General features: G+C 37.2%; 1 long non-coding RNA gene across 2 annotated transcripts in view; it reads right to left on the bottom strand.

The window, feature by feature from the left end:
* The window catches only part of LOC128249663 (uncharacterized), a 123,007-nt gene that overhangs the window by 98,059 nt on the left and 18,851 nt on the right, over positions 1–6,097 (bottom strand). The gene's annotated exons all lie outside the window — the stretch shown is intronic.

Here is a 6,097-nt window from a genome sequence, read left to right as displayed (position 1 = left end):
ACACACACACACACACACACACACACACACACACACACACACATACATACATACAAATATGAAACGTTTCCTAATTTTCCCGAGGAAATGAAATGAAATACTGCTTAACTCTTTACGCCTTTATATCTATATCTGTAGCACTTGAAATATTGACTTTGAAGTCCAAGAAATATTCATGTAATGATACAAAGTGTTATGCAGTATGTTATTACATGCCCTTAGGAAATCTCGAAGACCCTTTTATACCTGTATATTATACAGTGTATATGATACACTCTAAGAAACGATACCTTCATTACTCCTGAGTAATAATCTTTCTTTTATTATTATTATTACCTTTGCACAACTTCTAACGATAGAGATGTATTACAGTATCAGCTGTTGACTACCAGTGAACTAAGGTAACACCTCTTATTTTTCGAACACCTCTTATTTTTCGAACATCTTCCGGAATATTCAAGCGGTTCCAAGCAGTTCTGTTTTCTGCAAGTGTTCCACACTTATTGCAGCCCCTATTTGTTCCACGTACTTCTTGAGATTTTTGCTCACTGTTCCCAGGGTCCGACAATTATTGGAACTACTGCTACTTTTTTCATCGACCACAACTGCTTAACTTCCCAAGCTAACCTGTCATATCTCTCGACTTTTCTTTCTTCCTTATCGCATACCTTGTTGTCAGCTGGGCATGCTATGTCTATGATCCAACATCATTTGTTTTCTTTCTCAATTAAGACTATGCCGGCTTCCTATTCTCTATCTCAAAGTCGCACTGAATCATAAAATCACAGAGGATCTTTGCATTTCTATTTTCGACGAAGCAAAAAGAAATTACTCCTGAGTAATACTCTTTCCTTTATTATTATTATTATTATTATTATTATTATTATTATTATTATTATTATTATTATTATTATTATTATTATTATTATTTTCGCTCAATAAACACTCACAACGCCCTGTCTGGGAATCGCTGCCCTAACCACTGGGCCATTGCGCCTCCACTCTTGGTGTATTAAGGTACGTTTTTATTTAATGTAGTTTATCTGGAAAAGAATAGGCCTCAGTATAACTATAAGCTAACCAGCAGACGAGATTTCATCTGCAAATACAGGGGATCTACGATTGTAAATATTAGAGACAAAATTTCTTTGGAATGATAAGAAGTATATATATAAAATATTTCATTCCTCCCACGCCACACTAAGATTTTTCCACTTAAGGTGGTAAAGAGAAATTAAATTTGACGATGTTAGTTGTAAATCTAATGCTACAATTTAGTTTATTGAATAATTTTTCTGAATATTTTACTTTAAACCCATCTAGCTCAAGGCCGTTCGTATTCTGAGATGACTATTACCTCCTAGCTCTACATAAACCGATTCGCAATGTAGGAAATATCTTATAGAGAAATAGCAATGAAAAGATAACAAAAATTTCAAAAGAAATTATGTCCAATGTCGTGTTCATTAGGATACAAAAAAAAAATATTCATTTCCCTATCTTTTTATTCAGGATGAGTTGTCAAGGAACAAAAGCAATTCCGTTCATATCAAATTCATTAATTACTTTGATACTGTTGGCAAAATTTAAAGGTCAGAAGAGATATAGTTTACTTATGAAATAAATATTTCATTGTCAAATTGTGTGAACGTATGTTTTCATGCTTGTGCATGAATACGAGCGCAAACACGTGTATATATAAATATATATGTATTACCACGGACACTCATATATATACAAAGAAAACGTAGTTGCAAGAGACACAAATACAAGCATAGACAAAATATGCATACATTGTTTCTTAAATTTGGCACAAGGCCAGCAATTTTGGTGGAAGGCAAGTCAGTTCCATTGACCCAGTGTTCAACTGATACATAATCTATTGATCCCGAAAGAATGAAAGGCAAAGTCGACCTCGGCAGCGAGCTGGCAGAAACGTTAGCATGCCGGGCGAAATGCCTAGCAGTATTTCGTCTGTCGTTACGTTCTGAGTTCAAATTCCGCCGAGGTCGACTTTGCGTTTTATCCCTTCGGGGTCGGTAAATTAAGTACCAGTCATGTACTGTGGTCGATGTAATCGACTTAATCCCTGTGTCTGTCCTTGTTTGTCCCCTCTACGTTTAGCCCCTTGTGGGCAATAAAGAAATAAGAAATAAGAAATTGAATTCAGAACGAAGAGACGAACTTCATGATGCTACGTATTTTGCTCGGCTTGCTAACCATTTGGCCAACTTGCTACCTTTACAAAAACACAGATATTGATTTCAAATTTTCAAAATTTCGCAGCAGTTTAAGGAGGTGGGGTTAGAGCAATAACATCGATCCCAGTGCTCCAATTCTACTTATTTTATCGACATCGGAAGCATGAACGGCAAACGTAAAAACGGACGATATGCCGCTAAGCATTTCGCCTGGAATACTAAGAGACATCATGCGGAACCACGCCGTGAGGAAGCAACTTGCTTACCACACAACCACGCATAATTACAATTTGTATTTATATACAAAGCAACTTACTTTAATATATTGTAGTCTCTATGTATGTATGTATGTATGCATGTATGTACCTATGTATCTATCTAAACATAAATATATCCGTACATACACGTGAGTGAGAGAGAGAGAGAGAGAGAGAGAGAGAGAGAGAGAGGGAGAGAGAGGGAGAGAGAGAGAGGGAGAGAGAGAGAGAGAGAGAGAACGAGAGAGACAGAGAGAAAGTTAAAATGTAAGTCTAATTTGTTTTCATAACAATTTCTTTTCTGTATCCAACTCCATATTTCTTTCCTTAACAATACATTAAATATCTAGTTTCCAAACTATATTTAATTATTAATTTTTAATCAAAACCAAACTCTTCGCATATGTATTTAAGTTAAAGATAATAAATATGGAAAATGGAATTTCTCATTTTATTCCATTTACAAATAATCATTTCAGCTTTTTTTTTATTGTATACAAGAACTAAATTACGCAGTGTTCTTTATGTTTGCGCAGAACATTCAAATTCGTTATTTCCCACAGATTACTTCGTCGATCTGAAGATTAACTCATTATAATAATTGTCCTGTGTAAGATAATTATTTCTAAGATTATTATACGTCATCATTTGTAGAAAGATACATAAAGGAATGATGGAAAAGCTTTCGTTTTGAATTACAAGGTTTTCCATATATTAATATGGCATTCATATTTCATGGGATATATGTACGTTACATAAGTAGGCAACGGAGCCCAGCATATTGTCATGTTATCTGTGTTGAAAGTGGGGCCTCAGTCGATACTATCAACTCCAGCATTTTACTGGTACTTTATTTTAAAGACCCAGAAATGAAATAATGTTGTGGAAACGTGACCTCGGATTGTAGAGTGGGTAGAAATATCGTTCTAAGTATTCTTTCAGCTCGTTGCCCTAGCGGTAATTACTGCTGTCCGCTCAAGGCCGGATTTTTTTTTTTCTTTTTTTTTTTTTGGCAGAGGCGTATAGTAGATGACATCGACCCCAGTGCTCCCCTTTCATTGATTCCGAAAGAATGAAAGGCTATGTCGACTCCGTGGTAACTTGAACTCAGTATGTAAAGACGAACAAAAAGGCATAAAAGATTTTGCCAGCTCGTCACCTATCTTCGCTATAATAATAATTCTTTCTATTATAGGCACAAGGCCTGAGTATTTTGGAGGAAGTATGCTAGTCGATGACCTCGACCTCTGCACTCGACAGCTACTTATTTTATCAATACAGAATAAATAAAAGATAAAGTCAACCTCGGAGAAATTTCGACTCCGAAGCTAAAGCAGGAAGAAATGCTGTTAAAAATTCTATCCGGTTCAGCCAATAATAAAAAAATAATTGTTTATGATTTACGTTTTGTTGTTGTTTGCACTCCGTCGCTTACGACGTCGAGGGTTCCAGTTGATCCGACCAATGTAACAGCCTGCTCGTGAAATTAACGTGCAAGTGGCTGAGCATTCCACAGACACGTGTACCCTTAACGTAGTTCTCGGGGATATTCAGCGTGATACAGTGTGACAAGGCTGACCCTTTGAATTACAGGCACAACAGAAACAGGAAGTAAGAGTGAGAGAAAGTTGTGGCGAAAGAGTACAGCAGGGTTCGCCACCATCCCCTGCCGGAGCCTCGTGGTGCTTTAGGTGTTTTCGCTCAATAAACACTCACAACGCCCGGTCTGGGAATCGAAACTGCGATCCTATGATCGCGAGTCCGCTGCCATAACCACTGGGCCATTGCGCCTCCACTCTGATTTAAGTACAAAGCCAGCAATTTTGAGATGAGGAGGAGTGACTGATTTCATCTACCCAAGTACATGACTGGCTTTTGAAATATAGAGCTGAGAGAGATGAAATGCACGGTTTAGTTTGACGAGATTTAGAAGGCAAATCAACAGGACCGGCAACATATGCCGAAAATTTGGTACTGCATAGAAAGTTCTCTCAAATGTATAATTGACAGACTTGAACCGCTAAGAGTAGCACAGTTGTCTAAGGTGCAACAGGCAATTCTCGTAATTTTATCCTAGCAGCATGGTGCTATCAAGGATATATTAGCTTCTTAACACAAGATCTTTGGAGATAAGTAAGAAACCATCAATTACATTGTCTCTTGATATCTAGAACTAATGAAGAACGATATATCTACATGAACAACATCTTAACGGAGTACAAACGTTGGAAAATATTCAGGGGGTAATTAGATCCAGCTAAATGAGATGTGATGCAATCATCATGGCCAAACACTTTTAGTGGTTATAAGAGAATTATTATCATCGGACAGGAGGCCATCAAAGTTGATAGTCAGATCAAAACAAACCTGACAATAGATAATATTGGAGGCCGGAAGTACATAGTTGTTTATATAACTATATCAACAAAACGAAACATCTTCATTCGTTTCAGAGAATAGCTGAACGAATACATGGAACTGAGATCAAAGTACTCGAAGTGCCAAACAAATCTTCCTCAAAATAAACCTGTCTAATATAGGTACAAGGCCTGAAATTTTAGTGGAGGGGATAGTCGATTACGTTGATCCTAGTGTACAACTAGTACTAATTTTATGGGCCTCGAAAGGATGAAAGGAAAAGTCGACGTCGCTGGAATTTGAACTCAGAAAGTACGACAAGCCAAATTGCTGTTAAGTATTTTCCCCGACGTGCTATCGTCTGTAGCAGCTCACCGCCTTAATGACATCAATCCTGGAATTATTCAGAAAAACGAAAATGTGTCCTATAACTTATGTGGAGCATTAGAGACAAATGGTTGAAAAAGGAAAAAAAATAAATAAAGATAGATGTAAAAAGCTGATGTTTCAGTCATTATGGAGTAGACACATGATTGTAGCTGTTTCAAATAACCATTACGTAACCAAGCACATCTCTGTAGTTAAGAAATTTCGAAGTCCTTTGCAGTAACATCGATACGTCATATCAACCCTAGACCAGCGACGGCAAATACTGCTTGAATTTAGCTGCCGGAAACTTATAGCATTTTTCGTATATATACATACATACATACATACATACATACATACATAGATACATACGTACATACAAACAGACAGATAGACAGACTGACAGATAGACAAACTGACAGATAGAGAGACTGACAGATAGAAAAATAGATATACATTCAAAAACTTTTCTTCGCATGCTAAGGACATAGCCGGTCAAAATTAATTCCAATTTAGAAAAGAAGAAAATGCATTCATGTACGTGCTCACTGGCATGCATAGGCAGTGGTGAGCATGCGCATATCCGTGAGTGATTGCATGCGTCTTCATATATGTTACTCGTTTTGTGAATCTCTTTTCGCCTACACAGGTTAGCGATGTTTTATCTTTAACTTGTTTCTGTCATTGATCTGTGGCCATGCCGGAGCAACGCCTTCAGAAATTTTGGTCGAATGAATCGCCGCCATGACTTAGTTGTTTTTTAAAGTCTCGTACTTATTCCATCATTCTCTTTTGCCGAACTACTAAGTATGGCAACAATTGTTGTTAATCGGTGGTGGGGGTCAACTACACACATATAGGCGCACACACACACACACACACACACACACACACACACACACACACACACAC

This window comes from Octopus bimaculoides, chromosome 17 (assembly GCF_001194135.2).
Source record: "Octopus bimaculoides isolate UCB-OBI-ISO-001 chromosome 17, ASM119413v2, whole genome shotgun sequence".
NCBI lineage: Eukaryota > Metazoa > Mollusca > Cephalopoda > Octopoda > Octopodidae > Octopus > Octopus bimaculoides.
The sequence above is the reverse complement of the archived record's forward strand: the minus strand, read 5'-3'. Positions and strand labels throughout refer to the sequence as shown.